Here is a 21,990-nt window from a genome sequence, read left to right as displayed (position 1 = left end):
GACAGGATCCTACTCGGTGGCTATCCCCTCCCACTGCTCATGCTGCTGCGGCTACGCTTGATCAGACCAAGCATGGTATGTCTACCTGAGACAGAAATTATACCTCTGGCTCCAGTGTAGACATCCCTAGGCGCATCGCAAGACAGCCTCTGCCAGCTGCAGTCCTCTCAGCCCTGGATGAAAGTAAAACTGCCCTCTTCTGGCAAAGGGTGGCAGTGCAAATGTTGTCTGCCCTCCTCTTGTGGCCCCATTGCGGATTGGATTCCGGGTGAAGCTCTCTTCTCTCTACCCCAGTGGGGTTGTGAATAAAGGCTTATCAAATTGTGTTTAATTACAAATAAATAAGTATGATCAGTTCTCCAAACATTTAGTAATTGTTAAAATTAAGAGTACTTTAAATTAGTCCCTAGTTAGACAAAACTCTTAGCTCTTATAGCAAAAGTCACTGGGTGTGTTTAATGTACTGAAACCCAAACCAACACAGCTTTATTTCAGCATAATTCACAAACTGACACTCTGCTTATAGGTGATGAATACTGCATCTTGCTCTTGCTTTTGTGACCTTCTTTTTGTGTGCGATGTTTCTCTCCCCAGCATTCACAAATATACCCTCAAACCACTCTTGATCTTTTCTCATGCTAAGGGGATGGAATTGTCTGTTCTTCCTGTTAACTCATTTGAGAGCTGCAGGTGGAAGGTCAGAAGATTTTTTTGGGAGAACTTAGAGTGTATTTGAGATGGTTCGTAGAGCAATGGATCCTGGGTCACCAGTCTGTAGCTTCTTGTACTGACTTATCTGTCTGTCTGACATCAGTAGAATGTGGCGTGTCAGCCACAACACAAACTCATGTTGAATTGAGAAGTTTTTATTGAATTTAAGGAGAATGTCTGATATATACCTGCAGGAAAACTGTAAAAGCTATGAGCATAAGTTAATCGAAATAAGGAAATAAAAATAAAGAAAAGCAAAAGTTGCATCACATTAGAAGACAAAACAATACTCTTACAATGAAGTAGTGTTCTTCATTAGGCATCAGGGCTTCAGAGTAATCTAGGCCAGAATTTTCAATGCAGCTCCCCCCCTTGAAAATTCCAGCAGTAGTATTTGAGCAGCCAGAAAGTCACATGTTGTTCCATCATTTTGTAACAGGATCACAAATAGCATAAGAATTAGTTAAGGCTGTCAATTCAGCTTTCATGGTACAAAAGAGCTCCATGTCATGCAGCTTCTTCGGAAGTTATAAGGGCTGCAACATCTCTGTATTCTGCAAAAATAGCATGCAGGGCAAATCTTGGCAGATAAAACATGGCAGTTCATATGTCCAAGTGCTATTGGGTGTCTTTCCATCATCATGCAGGAAGACTGACAAAATAATTTCTGTAGCGTCCCTGCAATGTCCTTATCCTCCTTGATTGTTCCCATTGACTCTCTTGCAGACTTTTTACTTCTGGTATTCTCAAATAATTTTTAATAGCTATTTTCTCTTTAAATTTCCTCTTAGCGCTCCTGATTTTCATATTACATTTTACCTGATGTAGCATTTGCTCCTTTCCTTTGGCATCAGTTGTGTTGAATTCCACTTTTTGAAGGGTACCTTCTTGGACATTGCCATTATCCATGTTATGTCTTTTATTGTTTGTTTGTTTAGGGGCATGCAGGCCTCCTCTTGCTCGAATATGCTCTGCTAAATCTAAAGGCATAAACCAGGGTGGGCAAACTATGGCCTGCGAGCTCCCGCTGGGGAGTGGGCTCTGGGGCTTGCCCTGCTCCGGCGCTCCAGACGGGGCGCAGGGTTGGGGGCTGCACCACGCAGCTCCTGGAAGCCACGGCATGGCCCTGCTCTGGCTCCTACACACTCCAATGGGCCCGCTCCAATGGGAGCTGCGGGGGCAGTGCCTGCAGACAGGGCAGTGTGCAGAGCTGCCTGGCCACGCCTCTGCGTAGGGGAACATGCCACTGCCTCCGGGAGCCGCTGGAGGTAAGTGCCACTGAGAGCCTGCACCCCGAGCCTCTCCCCATGCCCCAACCCCCTGCCTCAGCCCTGATCCCGCTCCCGCCCTCCAAACCCCTCAATCCCAGCCTGGAGCACCCTCCTGCACCCCAAACCCCTCATCTCCAGCCCCACCCCAGAGTCTGCACCTCCAGCAGGAGCCCCCTCCCGCACCCTAAACTCATCATTTCTGGCCCCACCCCAGAACCCACACCCCCAACCAGAGCCCTCACCCCCTCCCACACCCCAACCCCAATTTTGCGAGCATTCATGGCCCGTCATACAATTTCTATTCCCAGAGGTGGCCCTCTGGCCAAAAAGTTTGCCCACCCCTGGTTTAAACTGATAAACTTTTGTCTTTAGATTCTGATACATTCCTTCCCACAAAGATGTTGAGCTTAACTATATTGTCACTAATACGTTAGTGGCTCAACTCCTTGAGCCAACTCCTGGGTTTAGGACTATCTCAAGAGTAACCTCTGTTCTCATGTGTTCCAGAGCTAGCGTTTTCCAATCGTTCATGGCATTCTCAGACCTGCAGTGTTTCCTTTTAACTCTCAAAATAGCGTAGACTCATTGAGGTCAAGAGTTTCTCATCTAGTCACAAGTCCAGGCTCTTCTAGTATCTGGCACTTGAAAGAGAACTGCGTTTGTGTTTCCTCTCTCCACTGAGTATATGGTGCTGCTTAGTTCTTCTCACTTTGGTTGTCAAATCATAACTAAGAAAGGGAATTAGGTCATTGCCGTTGTTGCTGTTATTTTCTTCAAAAAGTTCCTTCCCACACCAACTAGTGGCTTTTTTTTCACCAAGTTAGTTGTTTATTATGTGTTTTATGCCTGTTTCCCTTAGACCTACTGCAGTTTATGGTTTTAGGACCTATTAGTTGGTTTTCCAGGGCCAGAGTAAGTTACCAAGACTACATTAAAATAAATGCTGCAAGAATGAAACGGATTGTCAAACCTGGGGTGAAGATTAGAATAGCAGGAGGTTCTAAAGGCGGGTCTGAGGGGGATGGGTACAGCTACGCATGGGTCTCCAACGGATGATACTGGTGGGGATTGAGGGGCATTCGCAGAGCTGTTTGGGGATTCCAGGAATGAAACAGGTGGGATTTGAAGTGGCTTGAATCATCACAGCTATGTGGGGGAAGCTTGCAGAGCCTAGGCCTGCCTCTAACCAACACTATCTGTGGCTCCCTAGCAAGCACTAAAACAGCAATAACAATAATGCAACATTACAAACATCACCGGTGAACATTCTTCACCTTCTCTGCATCCATCAATGAAAGCACAAGTACAACCAGGAAGGTAGGAAGGAAAATTTGTGAAATGACAATATGATTCATACAGTGCAATGTAACAGCATCACAGAAAGATGTCAACAAGTCTTGGCAGGAATTCATAGAAGGGGAACCAAAATGATTAAGGGACTAGAGAGATTAAAATCATGAAATATGTGTATCTTGGCTAAGCGATGATGAAAAGGGATGTGGTAACCATTCTCCGGTACCCGAAAGGTGTAAATACCAGGGAGGGATGGGGATTGTTCAATGTAACCCCAAAGAGTATGGGATGAAATTGACCAAAGAGCAAATATAGGCTGAAACATTTCCTTAAGGTGGGATCTGTGGGTCTGTGGAATAGTCTCTCCAGGGGTGGATGCCTCCTCACTTGAAGAGTCTATTAAAGGTGGACTGGACAAAGCACTGGAGAGTATATTCTAAAATAAAAAATCTGCATTGGCCAGAGGTTGGTGGGTTGAGATGTGACCTCACCTAATTGGCCTTTTCCATCACTAATCGATGATACTGGCTGTAATTGTGCCACCCTCATGTCATTTTGGGATGATCTCTGTGCAGGCGCTGGGGCTGGTGCTTAGACAAACAAGCAGGAATGGGTTCTAACACAGGCACAGCTGCCACTTGCCAGAGGTGCCATTTCGGGGGGCAGGGAGGGCTCCTGCCCCCTGAGTTTCGTACAGGAGGTGTGCTCCCAGGCGGAGCTCTTAACTGCAGCACAGCATGTGTGTGGAATGTGAGTTCTGCAGAGGAGAGGGGCTGCTCCCAGCTTGTGCCCCTGGGGCAGGGAGTCAGTATTTTGTTTACAAACAGAGGCAGAGTGATTAAGATAAGAAAGGGTTGGTAATTAAATCAAGGATTTGGAAGTCGTTAATGAGACTGTAAAACAAAAATCCCTCTTCAGAGGGTGGGGGTGTTGAAGAGAGAATGCAGGGGGCTCAGAAGAAATACAGCAAAACCCTCTGAGCCAAGGTTACATTCAGAAAAGAGGGAGATGTGAGGAGCGTAGGTGAAAAGAAGGGGCCAAACCCCAGGGAAGGGATAGCAGTGGTATAGAGAAGTTCCCACTCTACCTGTGGTACTTATGTGGCCCCATCACCATAGTATCTGAGCACCTCACAATGTCTATTTCTTCTCACAGCCTGTTGGTGAGATAGAGCAGTGCTGTTATCCCCATTGTACAGATGGGGCACTGAGGCACACACAGACTAAAGGCCAGATTTTCAAAGGAATTTAGGCACCTGCTGGTTAAGTGCTTTGTAAACCCCAATAGATGCCTAGCTGCATCTTTGGGTGCCTAAAAACCTTTGAATCTCTGTGCCGAAGGCACTGGCCTGAGGTCATACAGGAAGTCCATTGGGGGAGTAGAACCCAGGTCTCTCAGGGCTGGCTCCCTATCCACAGAACCAGCCTCTTTCTCTGCTGCGTGCTGCAAAAAAAGAGAGCTCTGATAGATGGGAGCAAGCCAAGAAGGCCAGTTCTCTGAGACTCCAACAAACAGTCCCAGGCGCTTGGGAAGGATGTCATGTTTGATAGGATGAAAAGCAGCTCAAAGGATCAGGAAGGATGAAGAGAGAGAGAACAAGAGTCAGATGAGAGGTGATCACTTACCCCCTAAGGGGCAGTGGGTTCTGCCCCAGGCTGGGCTATAGAGCAATGGTTGCTGTGCAATTTTACATTTTACTGAAAACCATTTTGTTTTGTCATTTTTTGTTCTGAGCTTGAGAAAAGGAAGGAAGGAGAAAGTGTCGTATGAGTATCAGATGTGTTTATGCCTCAAATTCCTAGGATTTCAGCTGTATTCAGACCAACTCCAGAACAGAGAACAGAAATTCCATCCAAAGAGTCCATAAAGTCGACAATTATTTTCATGATTTGTATTATTCACTGGGCACCATCTGCGTGCTCAGCACTGTTCAGAATATGCCAGAAAATATAGTCCCTCAGCCAATGCGTATAAGATGTGTAGCGCTGGATGAGATGGTTCAGATATTTAAGTATGAAGTGAATAGTTATTGAGCACATGTTAATATCTATGAGTGGAGATGCTGATGGCAATAGAAGTTTTACTGGATTAAGGACTAGAAGATTTGATCTTCCAACTTTCTTTCAAGAGGAAGAACTGCCCAGAGCTCTTGTGCCTGTTTATTTACCTTTGCTGCCTGCAGTGGCCCTGAAATACCTCAGAAGTGTCAATTCTTTTCTCAACTTTGAAATCTGGAATTTTCTTGGTGTTTGGTTTTAAATATTCTCCTCTGAGAACTGCAACTCGATCACTGTAGTGTTGTGTTTAAGAGCCTTCTGGAAAGTACCTAGCCTTTAAACAGACGTGAAAGCAGTGTTTCATAGATTCTAGGACTGGAAGGGACCTCGAGAGGTCATCGAGTCCAGTCCTCTGCCCTCATGGCAGGACCAAATGTCTAGACCATCCCTGATAGACATTTATCTAACCTACTCTTAAATATCTCCAGAGATGGAGATTCCACAAGCTCCCTAGGCAGTTTATTCCAGTGTTTAACCACCCTGACAGTTAGGAACTTTTTCCTAATGTCCAACCTAAACCTCCCTTGCTGCAGTTTAAGCCCATTGCTTCTTGTCCTATCCTTAGAGGCTAAGGTGAACAAGTTTTCTCCCTCCTCCTTATGACACCCTTTTAGATACTTGAAAACTGCTATCATGTCCCCTCTCAGTCTTCTCTTTTCCAAACTCTGTTGCCAACTCTCATGATTTTGTCATGAGTCTCATGATAATTATTCAAGTATCACATGCGTCTGACGAAGTGGGTATTCACCCATGAAAGCTTATGCTCCAATACACCTGTTAGTCTTAAAGGTGCCACAGGACTCTCTGTTGCTTTTTACATGATAATTATTGTTTTTCTTAAAGCCCCAGCCCCTGGAGTCATGTGGATATGTGGTGATTTCAGCCTGCATTCTTAAAAATTAAGTTTCTAGCCCTCGTGGCTGTGGAGAAAGCTTCAAAAGATGACCCCAGTACACCGTAAAGGCTCAAAAAGCAGAAGGCAAATAAAAAGAACTCCAAATCCATTATTTTTACATAATTTCATGATTTTAAAGCCGATCTCATGATTTTTGGTGAATCTGAATCATGATTTTTGAACATTTGGGGTTGGCAATACTGTGAAAGTTACTTGAAAGTGCCAGTTTCACTCCTGTTTAAAGTCTGTTTCTAATCTCTTATTTGGAGTGAGGTAACACCCCTACACCCCCAAGCAGGTGCAGTATAAACTCATGGCACCTTGCCCTAGTAGGATGTTTCCAAAAGTTAAATGATCTATTCCAAGCTCAGTGAACTTCAAAAAAGTGATAGAAAGTAATGTAGATTTTTCTACAGTTGTTTCAATTATTGTATTCAAGTGTTTGTAACAAAGTAAGAGTTAAAATTTAAACCTATCCAGTGTCCCTTAAGTGAATTGACACAGATGTCAGCAGATGTTAGTATTAGAGCTGAGTGGGTCTAATTATTTAATTTTCTTTCTTTACATAGGAATTAGATACAGTGCTTGTCAGCTAATTTCTATGTTATCTGCAAAAAACTAGAGTTTTCAGGTGCCTAAGTAGCCCCTGGAATCATGGTTAAAGGTGTCCCCCACCCGCCACTTGAGCATCATGGCATGGGAGGAAGGTGGATGGACATGCTCTGCTTCATTTTCCGTCCTACTGAGATTCCCGCCTAGCATAAGGCAAGGTGGGACACCAGAGTGAGAGAGAGCCATTCAGGAGCAAAGATGGACATCCCGTTTTTTCAGAGAGGAAGGTTTGTAGGCATGTCTCTTTGATGCACTGTGCACATATGATTTTTTCCCTCTTGTTCCATCTCTAAGTCTCTCCCTCCTGTGCTAGTAAAAATCCTGTGCTTGTTTTGCTCCCAAATAAATAATTCCATCTATTTTATCTGTCTTAAGCACCTTGGTTCTTATCCAACTTTTCAATCACCTTGATATCTCAGCCTAATAACTATGTCTGTATTTATCTCTCAAATCTCTTCTCTTCCCTTCTGTGGGTGCTCTCTCCTCCCTTGTCTTTTCCCTTATCTCTCTGACCCTGGATTTCTCATTGGCACACTGCAGCTCGAGCTGACATTTTTACACGGCACCTTCTGTCTGAGCAGAGAGGAGGCTGTGCATGATGGACAGTGGAAGTGGATAGAGCTGGTGCCCCGAGCATCTCCTGTGTGTGTGGTGGGGATTCAGAGGGGATTCACCAGGAGCTGAACCCTTTACGTTGGCTTTCCTGTTGCTGGAAACCCACCATGATCTCCTAGCACATGTACTCCCCATGCAACCCACACCTGTCTGCTAGGTTCCAGGTGTGGGTTGAAGCAAAGTCCTGGAGGTCAGGGAGGGAACCAGTGGGGAGTCAGTTCAAATGAAGGAAGGCAGGGTATCATCATGACGGAGGGGTGTGAGAAACACTGTCTGGGGCAGAAAGATTTGTAGGAGGTCAGGGAACTGGAAGGGGTCTCTTATTGCCATGCTCTGAATACTGTGTGGCACTTCAGTGACACACAGCAGCGTAGATCTGGCTAACTGGCCAGCTAAGCCAGGTTTGTGGTTGCTTTGCTTCACCCAGAGGGTACAGAGCAGCCAGAATGTACAGTCTGCCCACTGCTTTGGGGAGCCCTGGGTACATGAAGCCAGGATGACTATTAATAAAACCAATATGTTTCGAAAAGCTGCTGTGATCTGCTAAGACCCTCGTCCCTGCCAGGGAGAGGAGCATCGGTACATTTGCTGATTGGGCCTCATAGTATTGATGAACTGACCTCCATCCCATGGTGTGGCAAAGTGGCTCCTGGCTTTGGGGATGCACAGTAATAAAGAATGATCAGATGCAGAGGCGTAGCGAGCGCCCTCCGACCGGAGGGGGCCCCGCAAGGAAGGGGGCCCCTTAAAGTGGCAAAATAAATACCGCATTCCAATTTCTGCATTGTAAGGGGCCCCGCCCGGACATATGTTCGGAGGGGGCCACCGTTCGGAGGGGGCCACATTCTTTGTTGCTACGGCCCTGATCAGATGCAAATCACTCCCCTGAGATCCTGAGTTCTTCACAGCCAGTGTGTGTGTTTCAGGGATGATTCATTCATGTTTCATTTTGATGGCACCATTTCTTTTTCTCTTGTGGCGAGCTCCGCTCCCTTCCAATCAGTGTCTCATACTGGGTGTGAGACTAATTGTATGTGTGTACGTCTCCATTCCTCAGATAGCTGAGCGAAGAGAGTAAGGATTAGACTGATTTAGCGTGTGTATGTACACCGCTGCCCATTACTGAATGTATTTATCAGTTTGTTGTAGTCTTGCTCTCCAGTGGCTGGCTGTACTGCTATTACTGATAACTAATGGTGATACTCCTTCAGCTCCCTCGATAGAGGCTTACATTTTATAGCCTTAGGTTGGGAGTTTGTCTGTGGTGCAGCCTGTCAGCAGGTGATGGTGCTGTTGGTGAAGTGATATTTGGATGTGCGCCCACACCATCTCTCCTCAGCCCCTCACACCTCAAATGTCTTTCTTTAGTACTCTAACCCCCCCCCCCCAGTGTTTTCTGTGGCTGCCTTTCCTCCACCTCAATCCCCTCTATCCTTCACCGTGGCAGAGAGAGGAGTTCCAGCGTGTTCAGGGCTTGTAAAACTGAAAGGGAAATTGGAAATGTTTCAGCTTTGTGTATGTTTCAAATTTTTCTTGCAGTTTACAGTGCTAGACACACTGGATCCTATTACATAAAGATGTTTCTTGCCTTCGTTCCAAGGCACATTGCCTGTTCTTGGCACCTTCCTTCTAATTTTATGTTCTCCTTGGTGAATAGTTATGCCTACAGCTTTACTCAACTTTATCCTAATAATAACATTTGCTGTTTGACTTTAAAGGAGAAGCATCCCTCTCTGCATTTTGTCTTCTAATTTTATTCATGCCTTGAAACCAACTCAGTCACCTGAAGCTATGGGAACCCAATGACACTTGATCTTCTACTAGTGTTGGGTGATCCTCTCTAGTTTTGTTTGTTCAGCTCAGACAAAAGTCCTGGGGCCAAATTCTGGTCCCACTGATGCTACCTGGCAGAGTTCCAGTTGGCCTAATTGAGACCAGGAAAGGGACCTAGATGCTCATTTTTGGTTTGGAAATGAAGGCTGCAAATATAATGAGAACTGGCTGTTTCTGACAAGGTATTATTTCTGGTCTTCAGTGGTTCAGTCTAAATTAGAAATACAAGATGTTTCAATAATCATGGTATTTCAATACTTCCACTTCCCACCAAAATCAAGCTGCACGTGCGTGCACACGCGCACACACGCGCACACAGACACACACTTTTAAGATGCTAGTTAGAGGAGGAGATGCCTTGTGCTTTAACCACAGTTCTTGTATACAGGTTATCTGGGTTCTATTTACCTTCTCTCACAGACACATTGTGTGACTCTGGGCAAATAATTTCACCACTCTGTCCTTTCATTTGTCCATCTGAAAAATAGGGATAATAATGCTAAACTGTCCCATGTGAGATTTAATTAAGGCTTTTAAAGCAATTAAAGAACTCTGGATAAAAGGGGCTATTGAAATGCAAGGCTTTGTTATATATTACACAAAAAAAAGCTACATTAAACGAACATTATTAAGATTGTGAAGTTAAGCACTCAAAAGTTACAAAAACCCAGAATTGAAGTTGCTTGTGCAACCCTAATTCGCCCCCCTTGTGCGTAAACATTATGATACAGTCTTTAATTACATGATCACATACTATTTTTTCCACAGGACCCCTTACCACATTCAGTGCACAGAATGGATGGAGCTCATTTAATGAGCAGCTATTCAATATTTTGTTTCCTCTTCACTGGTCAATGTGTGGCCCCATGCCCTATTTACTGCATGCTATTTGACCCCTGCTCTGAAGACAGAATTATTGATTTCCTCATGGGCTTTTCTGTGATGCTCATCAGAATAGCCTGAGTGCTTCACAAATATTAATTAATTCATTTTCACAACACCCCTGTGACACCAGGGGGTATCATTCCCTCATGTTACAGATGGAGAACTGAGGCACAGAGAGCTTAAAATGAAAAAATCCACTACATTTGAATGCCCAATTTGAGACACCTAGAACCTGATTTTTTTTCCAGAGCACTTAGCATTATATAGCACTTAATACCTTCAGAGCACACCTTTCATTGACTTCTACTGCAGTTGTGAGTCCTCAGCACTTCTGCAAGTCAGACCTCAGGGTCTCAAGTCAGTCACCCAGAAAGTGCAGAACACACCATTAGGCTATGTCTGCACAGCAGCTGGGAGGTGTAATTCCCCGATAGGTAAACATACACGCGCTAGCTCTGCTCGACCTAGCGCCTAAAAACAACACTGTGCCATAGCGGCAAGGCTGGTGACTCGGGCTGGTTGCTTTGTACCCAGGGGGTCAGGTGGGATTGTATTCAGGAGGCTAGCCCAACCCACTGCCCTCGCCTCCACGGTCTCACTGCTACTTTTAGGGGCTAGCTGGCATGTGTACAACTCTCTGAGCTAAGAGTTTGTGGCAATGAAAGTCCAGACACTGCAAGGGGAGAACAGGGGGTTTGAACCCCAAGAATAAGCAGTCGAATCAACTGATTGTAAACAACGTTATTGTTCTATAAAAATATGTCCAGTAAGGTCTCTTGTGAAAGTTTGTAAAGTTCTAAACTTAATAATCATTGAGATATATACATACAGGCTATGGTTATGAATTTATGTGCTTGTGTATATAGAGAACTGTGCTCATAAACTTTGGCTCTACCTCACAGCAGAACAATGAGCCATCAGACAGGGAGAGGCCCCTCCCAAGCACAAAGTGTTTACACAGAACCAGACTCAAGTAACGATCCATTGTACAACCCAGGAAAAGACAACGTGGGTCATTAAATTTAATGGAAAGACATTGAGATAGCTGGGATTTTTCCCACATTGAATATAGTGACTGAAGAAAAAAACTGCAGACCCTTTTAAAATGGAACAGGTTTGAAGTGAAATCCATCCAGCAATGGAGGGACAGCATCTAGGTGGGAAGCTGTCCATGAATGCTGGATCCTGGGCTTGTCTACACTTACGGGGGATCAACGTTGCGGCAATTGATGCACCGGGGGTCGATTTTAAGACCCGCTAAATCGACCACAGATTGCTCTCCTGTCGACTCTGGTACTCCACCGGAACGAGAAGAATAAGAAGTGTTGACAGGAGAGCGTTTCCCATCGACGCAGTGCGATGCGGACACCACAGTTAGTCGATTTTAAGCTATGTCGACTCCAGCTACGTTATTCACATAGCTGGAATTGTGTAACTTAGATCGACTTACCCCCGTAGTGTAGACAAGGCCTAAGGCTAAAGGGTATGGCTGTGAAATTGTTCCAAGGCAATAAGTAACTTGTATTAGAAAAGGGATTTTGTCTGATATGAAAATGGAAAGCCTGAGGTTGCGTCTTTGTTTTCAGTGTAACTCGTGCATGTTTTCTCTCCCCTATTATTTCATTTTTGAATCTGTGTTTTTTCTATTAAATAATCAGTTGTTTGTTTTTACCCCAAGCAGGTCTCTATTGTGCAAACTGTGTGAAGGGTGGGTGCCAAGATGAATTGATAACTGGGGGACTGGTTTCACATCTTCAGGGATGATGAACCAGAGGGGAATGGTCCAAGTGTCTGGTTCTTAAGAACTTAGGGAGGATGGAGTTGAGGAGACTTAGGCCTGGTCTACACTAGGCTTTTATGTCGAATTTAGCGCCGTTATATCGAATTAACCCTGCACCCGTCCACACCAGGAAGCCATTTAGTTCGACATAGAGCTCTCTTTAAATCGATTTCTGTAATCCTCCCCAACGAGAGGAGTAGCGCTAAATTCGAAATGGCCATATCGAATTAGGCTAGGTGTGGATGGAAATCGACGCTAATAGCTCCGGGAGCTATCCCATAGTGCACCACTCTGTTGACGCTCTGGACAGCAGTCCGAGCTCGGATGCTCTGACCAGCCACACCCCGGGAAAATTTGAATTCCTTTTCCTGTCTGGGCAGTTTGAAGCGCAGTTTCTGTTTGGACACCGTGGCGAGCTCAGCAGCAGTGGCAGCAGTGGCAACGATGCAGAGCTCTCCAGCAGAGATGGCCGTGCAATCCAATAGAAAGAGGGCCCCAGCATGGACGGATCGGGAAGTCTTGGATCTCATCGCTGTGTGGGGAGATGGGTCCGTGCTTTCCGAGCTGCGCTCCAAAAGACGGAATGCAAAGACCTATGAGAAGATCTCTAAAGCCATGGCAGAGAGAGGCTACAGCCGGGATGCAACGCAGTGCCGCGTGAAAATCAAGGAGCTGAGACAAGGCTACCAGAAGACCAAAGAGGCAAACGGACGCTCTGGATCCCAGCCCCACACATCCCGTTTCTACGAGGCACTGCATTCCATCCTAGGTGCGGCCGCCACCACTACCCCACCCCTGACCGTGGACTCTGAGGATGGGATATTGTCCGCGGCCGGTTCCTCCGACATGTTAGCGGACGGGGAAGATGAAGAAGGAGATGAGGAGGACGAGGCAGTCGACAGCGCTGGCACCGCTGATTTCCCCGACAGCCAGGAGCTCTTCATCACCCTGACAGAGATCCCGTACCAACCGTCCCCCGCCGTTACCCCAGACACAGATTCAGGGGAAGGATCAAGCAGTAAGTGTTTTAAATATCTAAACATTTATTTACAACATAACTGGCATATTTAAAATATTAACAGTAGCTAAAGTGCTTTAAAACATGTAAACATTTATTTGCAACAAAACAGGAAGATTGAAAATATTAACAGTGGGTAAAGTGCTTCAAAACATGTAAACAGGAAAGTCAAACAAAAGGGGAATCAGTGCAAAGTGTGTCATGATTAGTCTGTCTTTGGGCGCCTCAATATATAGTCCGAACCATTTTCAAAAAATTGCACAATGTCCGCTTCATGATTATAGTGCCCAAAACCCTGCAGTCATTTGTCCCTCCAAGGGCACCTAAGCCAAGAACTGGTCAATGTAACCGGGGATAGAGGCGACATCCTCCGGGGAGAACTCCTCATACACCTCCTGCAGGTGTTTTTCCAGCCTCATCAGCAGGTTCCTGGGCAGGGAGAGCTTATTAGGCCCCCCGTGGTAGGACACGTTTCCCTGCCACAACGCCAGCAGGTACTCCGGGATCATGGCCTTGCAGAGCAGCGCAGCAAATGGCCCCGGTTTCTGCAGGCTGTCCCGGAGCATCTTCTCCTTCTGGCTCTCCGAGACCTTCAGGAGGGTGATGTCTGGCATGACTCCCTGCTGTGAATTAGGTAGGGGAAAGTTAGTATTGGGACTGCTTGCCCGTCCCTTTACAGAACTGCAACCGCCGGTTTACAGCCACGCGGTTTACAGCCGCGAGGGGGTGGGACAGGGCCAGAGTTCATGCTTGCAGGATTGCTGCCAGCAGAGACTCGCATTGCTTTCTATGTGAAAGGAGGCCAGTGCCACTCTTAAAGTTTTAAGCGGCCACAAGTCTACGGCTTACCATGTTTGCCAGCTAGACAAAGTCCGGTGTCCAGCCCTGCTCCTCAGCTCGCCACAGCAAGACCGCAGGCACGGTAGGCGAGGGCCGAAAATTCGACCTTGTCCTCAGTGCGCGTGTGATAGGTGCTCTGCATGGTCTTGTTCACAGAGAAAGACTATGTTCTCTGTTCACAGATACATTGCTCTGTCTCAGGAATTCACTCCCTTTTTCCAATTCCCACAGCCACATCTGCCCAGAGGCTAGCGCACATTAGGAGGAGGAAGAAGAGGACACGGGAAGACATGTTTGCTGAACTAATGGGATGCTCCCGAGCACAGGCAGCCCAGCAGACACAGTGGAGGGAGAACTTGTCCCAAATGCACCGGGCAAACATTGAACGGGAGGAGAGGTGGCGACAGGAGGACAGGCAGGCTACTCAAACGCTGCTTGGACTAATGAGGGAGCAAACGGACACGCTCCGCCGCCTTGTGGATGTTCTGCAGGACCGGAGGCAGGAGGAGAGAGCCCCGCTGCAGTCTCTCTGTAACTGCCCTGCCCCGCCACCAAGTCCCATACCCCCCTCACCCAAAGTCCAAACACGGAGGGGTGGAAGGGGCCGTGAAAAATTTCACTCCACCCCTGCGGACTGCTCTACCACTAGAAGGCTCTCATTCCCCAAAATTTGAAAAGTCCTTTCCTACCCGCCTCACACAAGACCCCGTCCAAGTTTCACCCCCCCGTTCCATGTGCGGTTGTTAATAAAGAATACGTTTCTGTTCATTTCTGTTTCCATCCTCTTCTTTTGGAGGGGAGTCTGTCTGAAGGGGGGGAAGGGGCTTGGTCATTGGACAGGACAGTCACCTTTAGCAGGGGGCAGGTGCAGCAGCAGGGCACATATACAGTGCAGTGACTAGTTATCCTGGTCAGTCTGGGAGGTGGTTTTCATGTTCTGTGTGGTGGGGGGGGGTGGTGTTGCTCTGTGACTTGGTGGCGGGGGAGGGCAGTTACAGATCTTATGCAGCGGTCCTTACCCTGGATCACAGAGCCGCGCAGCAGGGGATCTGTAACCCTCCTCCCCCTGCAAGACAGTCACATAGCCGACACATACACGCAGTCCCGGCCAGGAGGGCTGGCAGGCTCCGTTGAAACAACCAGTCCACCACCGCGGAGCCTGTCATTCCTGGAGTTTAGAAGCATCATTTGCATCACAACACTAAACCCGCCCCCCGCCACAGTCTGCGTCCCAGGTTTAAAACATTCCCGCGAAAACAGTAATAAAGACAATGGTGTCCATTAACAAAACAGAACAGATTTTATTTTTTGGGAAGGGGGTGAAGGGGGTATGTGATTGGAGAGGATAGTCGACGGCAACTGGGTAAAGAAACGGGGGCAAGTTCTGCTTCTGTGTCCACAAACTTAAAAGTCACTGGGTACCCTGCTCAGCCTTGAAACTGGCTTTCAAAGCCTCCCGGATGCACAGCGCGTCCCGCTGGGCTCTTCTAATCGCCCGGCTGTCTGGCTGGGCGTAATCAGCAGCCAGGCTATTTGCCTCAACCTCCCACCCCGCCATAAAGGTCTCCCCCTTGCTCTCACACAGATTGTGGAGCACACAGCAAGCTGCAATAACGATGGGGATATTGGTTTCGCTGAGATCACAGCGAGTGAGTAAGCTTCTCCATCTCCCCTTGAGACGGCCAAAAGCACACTCCACCACCATTCTGCACTTGCTCAGCCGGTAGTTGAAGAGTTCTTTTTCAGTGTCCAGGGCGCCAGTATAGGGCTTCATGAGCCAGGGCATTAGCGGGTAGTCTGGGTCCCCGAGGATCACTGTAGGCATCTCCACATCCCCAACAGTTATCTTGTGGTCCGGGAAGTAAATACCTTCCTGCAGCCGTCTAAACAGACCAGAGTTCCTGAACATGCGAGCGTCATGAACCTTGCCCGGCCATCCGACGTAGATGTTTGTAAACCGTCCCCGATGGTCCACCAGTGCTTGCAGCACCATTGAAAAGTAGCCCTTTCTGTTGATGTACTGGCTGGCCTGGTGGCCCGGTCCCAGGATAGGGATGTGAGTCCCATCTATAGCCCCACCGCAGTTTGGGAATCCCATCGCGGCGAAGCCATCTATGATGGCCTGCGCGTTTCCCAGGGTCACTACCTTTGACAGCAGTACCTTGACGATTGCCTTGGCTACTTGCAGGACAACAACCCCCACGGTAGATTTGCCCACGCCAAAGTGGTTCGCGACTGACCGGTAGCTGTCCGGCGTTGCAAGCTTCCAGAGGGCTATGGCCACTCGCTTCTGGACAGTCAGGGCTGCTCGCATGCGGGTGTCCTTGCGCTTCAGGGCAGGGGACAGCAAGTCACAAAGTTCCAGGAAAGTCCCCTTCCGCATGCGAAAGTTTCGCAGCCACTGGGATTCATCCCAGACCTGAAGCACTATACGGTCCCACCAGTCCGTGCTTGTTTCCCGGGCCCAGAATCGCCGTTCAACAAAATCCACATGCCCCATTGCCACCGTGATGTCCTGGGCGCTGGGGCTCGTGGTTTCTGACAGCTCTGTGCTACTCTCCGACTTCAGGCCCTCACGGCGGTGCCGTAGCCTCCTCGCCTGATTTCTCTGCATCTGCCTCAGGGAAAGGTGTATGATAAGCTGCGAGGCGTTGAGAACGGCCACAACTGCAGCGATGGTCGCAGCGAGATCCATGATCGCAGTGCTGTGGCGTCCGCGCTGTCACTGATCTAAAAGTGCGCGAACTGATTTCCCGCCGGCGCTTTCAGGGAGGGAGGGAGGGCGGTAGTGACTGACGGATGACGACAGTTACCCAAAAGCACCCTCGCCACATTTTTTTACCCAGAAGGCATTGGGGGCTCGACCCAGAATTCCAATGGGCAGCGGGGACTGCGGGAACTGTGGGATAGCTGCCCACAGTGCACTGCTTCCAATGTCGACGCTTTCCCTGGTAGTGTGGACTGACAAAGTCGAATTACTGTCCTTAGTGTGGACACACACGTTCGACTTTCTAATATCGATTGCACATATTCGATTTAACTAAAATCGAACTACTCTCGTAGTGTAGACATACCCTTAGAACTGGAAGGGCTGGTGGTGTCTCTCTGCAAGGAATAACTAGGCTGGTGGAAGCCAGGGTTAGATCTTGTGCTTGTGGGTAGGCTGCTGGTGTCAGGGGATTGAACCATAATGGCACAGAATAAAGGCCCCAAGGTTACAGGGCAGGAGGTAGCAGAACCCTTTACCAGTCTCCATGGTCCCCAAAACATCACAGAATTACACCTCCCAGCTGTTGTGTTAATGTACCCCAAATGACCACCTGTGAAAAGTTTGGGTTAAGAGACTTGCCCAGCATCACACAGGAACTCTGTGGCAGAGGTGGTGATAGAATCCAGTTCTCGAGCGCAGCTTTCAGCTGTCACCATGAGACCATCTGTGACTCATGGCCAGAAAGGGTTAAACATCCTGCAAAATAAATAACCCTCAAAAGACGTGGGGAGATAATGTTTGTGTTTTTGTGTATTTACATATATATGAGTAGGATCAACGATGTAATCAACGGTCCCTGTCTATGCTGTATTCTGATAGTTCAGAGATCAAAAGAACATCCTAGCATTTAAATGAATTGTAAACACGAGATATCTCGGTATTCATCTCTCTTTGAAATGTACTATGAATGGTGGAGGAACAAGCAAATTGCCTTATGTTAATTGGTATAGCTAAGTACCGGTGCTGGACCTCCGTCAAAGTCATGATTATTACCTTTTGTTCCCTGAGGAACTCCAACTCGTTAAAAAGACATGAAATTGTATAAAAGATCCTGGGGTCCTGATTCTGTCATGTCAGATCTGTATAGGCTTCATCAGGGGAAATTTGAGTCGCAAGTCTGACGTCCCAGTTATGCTGGTATGCCCTGAATATGATATTTGGACATTAGACTATAACCTATGAACTAGTTCTGAAAGAACTCTTGCAACTACAAAGCTCACCATCTCTGCTATGAATCTGAATCTTAAGAATTGAACTCATGTCTGTATATATATTGATCTTTTAACCATACTCTCTCTCTTGTTTTTTTAATAAATGTTAGTTTAGTTAATAAGAATTGGCTGTAGCGTGTATTAGGCTAAAATCTGAAACATTCATTAACCTGGGAGGTAATGTGTCCAATCCTTTTCTTTTATATCAGGGGTTCTCAAACTGGGGGTCGGGACCCCTCAGGGGGTCACGAGGTTATTACATGGGGGGTCGCAAGCTGTCAGCCTCCACCCCAAATCCCGCTTTGCATCCAGCATTTATAATGGTGTTAAATATATTAAAAAGTGTTTGTAATTTATAAGGGGGGGCCACACTCAGAGGCTTGCTATTTGAAAGGAGTCACCAGTACAAAGGTTTGAGAACCACTGTTTTATATGATGAAATAAGATTTTCAGAAATCATCATATTTGACATAGGTACCTGGATGGAGGCCTGAGGCTGGATCACTTTAAGGGAACTTTGTTGTTTTGACTTCTGAGTAACCAGTAAGGTAATAAAGAAGCTATTTTATGCTGGCTTGGTAAATCTAAGTATTGGAATATCCAACAGCTTTTGGGGGATTGTCTGCCCCATTCTTTGCAGTTCACTCTAATTGAGTGACCACAGCTGACTCCCACTGGGACCCCGGTCACACCATCCTTTCTCTGCATGCAGTCCCCTGCCTTGTTCACCACACAACTTCCAACTTCTGCAACAAATGTGGTAGGGGTCCTACGGACAACAACAACCTCCTTCCGTATACAACCTGATTCATCCTCACAACAGGGCTATCCTGGTTACTGAATCAGGCAGTGGTCCTATGGAAAAAGGCTGCACAGCTGCCTTAATTCTGGCGTTGCTTATCTTCTGAGTGCTTGACACCACAACCGTAATAATCATCTTTTAGTGTAGTTTGTGCTTGTGCAATTTCTTGGTTTTTAAAAAAGCAAGCTGAAAAAAACAAATTGTATCATGTGGCATCATATTGACACCTGCAAGGGTCTTCAGCGGGGTTGGAACCTTTAGATCCATTGCATAGAACTCTACCACTTGAGCTAACAGAGTTACAGATACCAGTGGCAGGTTGTCATCCTCTCTGTGGACCAGAACTAGAGCGAGGTCAGAGACACATTTTTGTAAGTGGGTTTCACAGATATTTGCAGAGGAATGGTTAGACTCATGAGTCTTAGGATCCATTCCGGGGTTTGCAGGGGAGTGTGAGTGGGCACAGACTTTTTTGCTCTTCCTCCTACCCACAAGTTTGACTCCTTCTGCCTTGTTCCCTCCCACCTGTCCCAACTCTGTCTCTTTGGCACCCCTCGCTCCTTGGCCAACTCCTATTCTTCTACCCTACCCAGTCCTAGTCGTCACCACTCAGGCTTCTTATTCCAATCCCAGTCTCCTTGCCCAACCAGTCCCCCCGCCCCAAGTCCCAGTCCCAGTTTCTCTCTTTCCCCCAGTCCTAGTTTCATGAGACTCCTTGCCTCAATCTACTCCTTTCCCTCCCTCCAGTACAGATTTTGTCCCCTCTGCATTTGAATCAGGGACCATCCTCCTCCACGCTGTATGGGTGCCAGCAAGGGGGCTGAGTCAATGAGAGCACGAAAGACAGTTCCACTGCCCAGCCCCACACAAGCCTGGAGCAGTGATTACAGGAAAAAGTCCTTCTGAGTCCCAGTGACCCTGGACTGGAGCATGCTCAGTCACTCTGTGGGGATGACGTATGTACAGTCTGATCATATGCAGGAGATGGAGCATGCTCAGTGAGGACAGAATCTTTAGAAATTTTAGCTGCAAAACTCTAACAAGTCTTTACTGAGCATGTGCAAACTTTTTTTCCCTCCAAAGGCTTATAACTTGGTCAAATTCTGGCAGATTTCATGCGAATAATAAAGGCACATCCCTGACCCACAGACAATCCCTATGCCAAATTTCAAGTCCCTGCTCCAAAGGATGAGGACAGTAGAGCAGTTCCACATAACTCTCAAGATTCTTTTAACATGGCACAACAACATATGTTTCCAACTTGCTCTCAGAAACCTCTGAACTGTCTTGGCTGAAATTTTCCATAAACAATCAGCCTGAGGCAGAAACCAGCCATGGGTAATTTCAGCCCAAACAGTTAAAATTTGGAAAATTATAAGCAACTGAAAACAAGATGTTATAATAGGAAGTTTTGGGTAAGTTCAGTAATAGGCAACACTACCAATCCCACCTATAATTAATCCTAAAGTGTAAAACACCTCAGAACTTGCCATTTTCGTAAGGGCTTTGAGGGTTCTCTGAGGTTAGCTGTGGTAGGGAGGAAGGAGAGTCTGTGGCTGTTGTGGGGAGGGCTATGTAATGTTTGGTGAGTGTTCGGGAGAGAAGGCACAGCACTTTTATGATCTGCATGAACACGTAGGGCAGTCTGCTCAAACCTCTGGAAACAGCGAGCTCACGCTAAACATGCTCAGAGTCAATACAAGCCATCCCTGTGCTAGCATTACATCATCCAATTGGCATAAATCGTTCCCATATTAGTAATTTATACCTATGCTTGCAAAGCTGGCAATACTGGTGCCTGTAATGATTCTGCTGGCATTAATATGGTTCTTTTCTCTGTTCCTTGGGGAATCAAGCTTTGGCCTCTTTTCCCTGTATTAATGGGTATCTGGTTTGTCTCAAGCATATCAAGTAAGTATTAATGATTTGTCTCCACAGCAGAACTGGTCCAAAAATTTCCCTCAAAACTGTTTTTTGATGAAAAATTGGCATTTCGATTAAATCAAACTTTTCAGGCCAAGTGTCTGCTTTCCACAGAAAATTTCAGTTTTTTGTTTAAAAAAAATATTTTGATACCTTAAATGCCGCTGCGGTGTCTCCTGGGAACAGTAATTTGATTGCCTCATGTCTTCATTCTTCTCTATGGGCTCGGTTCCCCTGCTGGACTTAATCTCCCATAGTACACCCGGGCCATGAGACTTTCATGGTGTTTCCCCTACCCAACAGGGGAGACCATGGTGCATCGTGGAAGGTGTCTAACTAGGGAGCCCAGCCTATAGAGGAGAATGGGAGCATTAGGCACCTGAATTGCCAGGAGGCACCATGGCAGCATTTTGCAATGTACATATGCCAGTTTTTTGCCAAAAAGTCAAAAATGTACAGGGGGGTAAACTATTTTCCGACCAGCTGTTCTCCTCAGTACGTGATTGGGTCTCTGCTCAGGGGTAAGAACTTTATTTGGCTTCCAGTTGTTATTGTCTATTTTCAGCCATGCCCCTTGCCTGGCAGTCAGTCTGAATGATGGTTTTATATATTACAGTAAAATTTTGCTTTATTTTGCCTTTCTTCCAGCTCTATTTGTGAGTCTGGTGTTTGCTTGCGTTTGGATAACTGTCTTGTGGGAAGAAAAGTCCTGTTTGTCTAATCATTAGCATCTGTGCTTTGGAAGCTAAGCCTTCTGTTGGTGTATTTCTAAAATCCAACGGGGGCAGATGTGGATCTTTATTGTCAATTCTAGCTTCCTTTAAGGGATTTTTTTCACCATCTGAATAACTCTTTCAGGCATTCTGTAACTCATGTGTATCTGGACAAGGAGGCAAATTGTGCAAATTAGTGGGTCTTAGTGAAATCCTAAAATTCCATAACTGAAAGTTGGACTCCCTTCTTGGTAGTGAGACCCTTGCAGTGAACTATTGTGTGTGTGAATCTTCTGAGCAACCCTTCAAACCCTTGCTCTTTACCTGCATTTTCCAATATATGGATGACTTGTGTATTTTAGGGAACCATTTTTTTCTAAGCGTTGCTGGAGTAATCAGTCTCCTTTTAGCAAAATGTTGTCCTTACTAGTAGTTTCTTTTCTAAGTGGCCAATGGGACCACAGTTAGCTTCTGTAATACATCTTTGTAAAATTGTTAATTTTGATTTATGCAAAAGTGGGCCTCTCTCTGAGTCGCTTGTTTGAACTTCTGCCAGTTTGGACATAGCATGCCTCGCTAAGGGTGAAATCCACTCCTATGCAGAGAGCCAGCACATGACTTACGCTCCTCTTCAATCCCACAAAAGCCCTCAAAATAAACACTCAATATTGCTGTTCCCAAGCCTTCGAGAATAATGTGTCAGGCCCCCAAAATATCGAGATTGCCTTAAAAATAATGAGATTTAAGAAAAATAAATACAT

At 46.5% G+C, this 21,990-nt stretch overlaps 1 protein-coding gene across 1 annotated transcript in view; it reads left to right on the top strand.

Annotated features, from left to right (window-relative positions):
- CACNA1I (calcium voltage-gated channel subunit alpha1 I) overlaps positions 1–21,990 on the top strand; it is a 232,379-nt gene that overhangs the window by 32,176 nt on the left and 178,213 nt on the right. The gene's annotated exons all lie outside the window — the stretch shown is intronic.

Source organism: Terrapene carolina, unplaced genomic scaffold, assembly GCF_002925995.2.
Source record: "Terrapene carolina triunguis isolate 2854851 unplaced genomic scaffold, T_m_triunguis-2.0 Scaffold247, whole genome shotgun sequence".
Taxonomy (NCBI): Eukaryota; Metazoa; Chordata; order Testudines; family Emydidae; genus Terrapene; species Terrapene triunguis.
The sequence above is the reverse complement of the archived record's forward strand: the minus strand, read 5'-3'. Positions and strand labels throughout refer to the sequence as shown.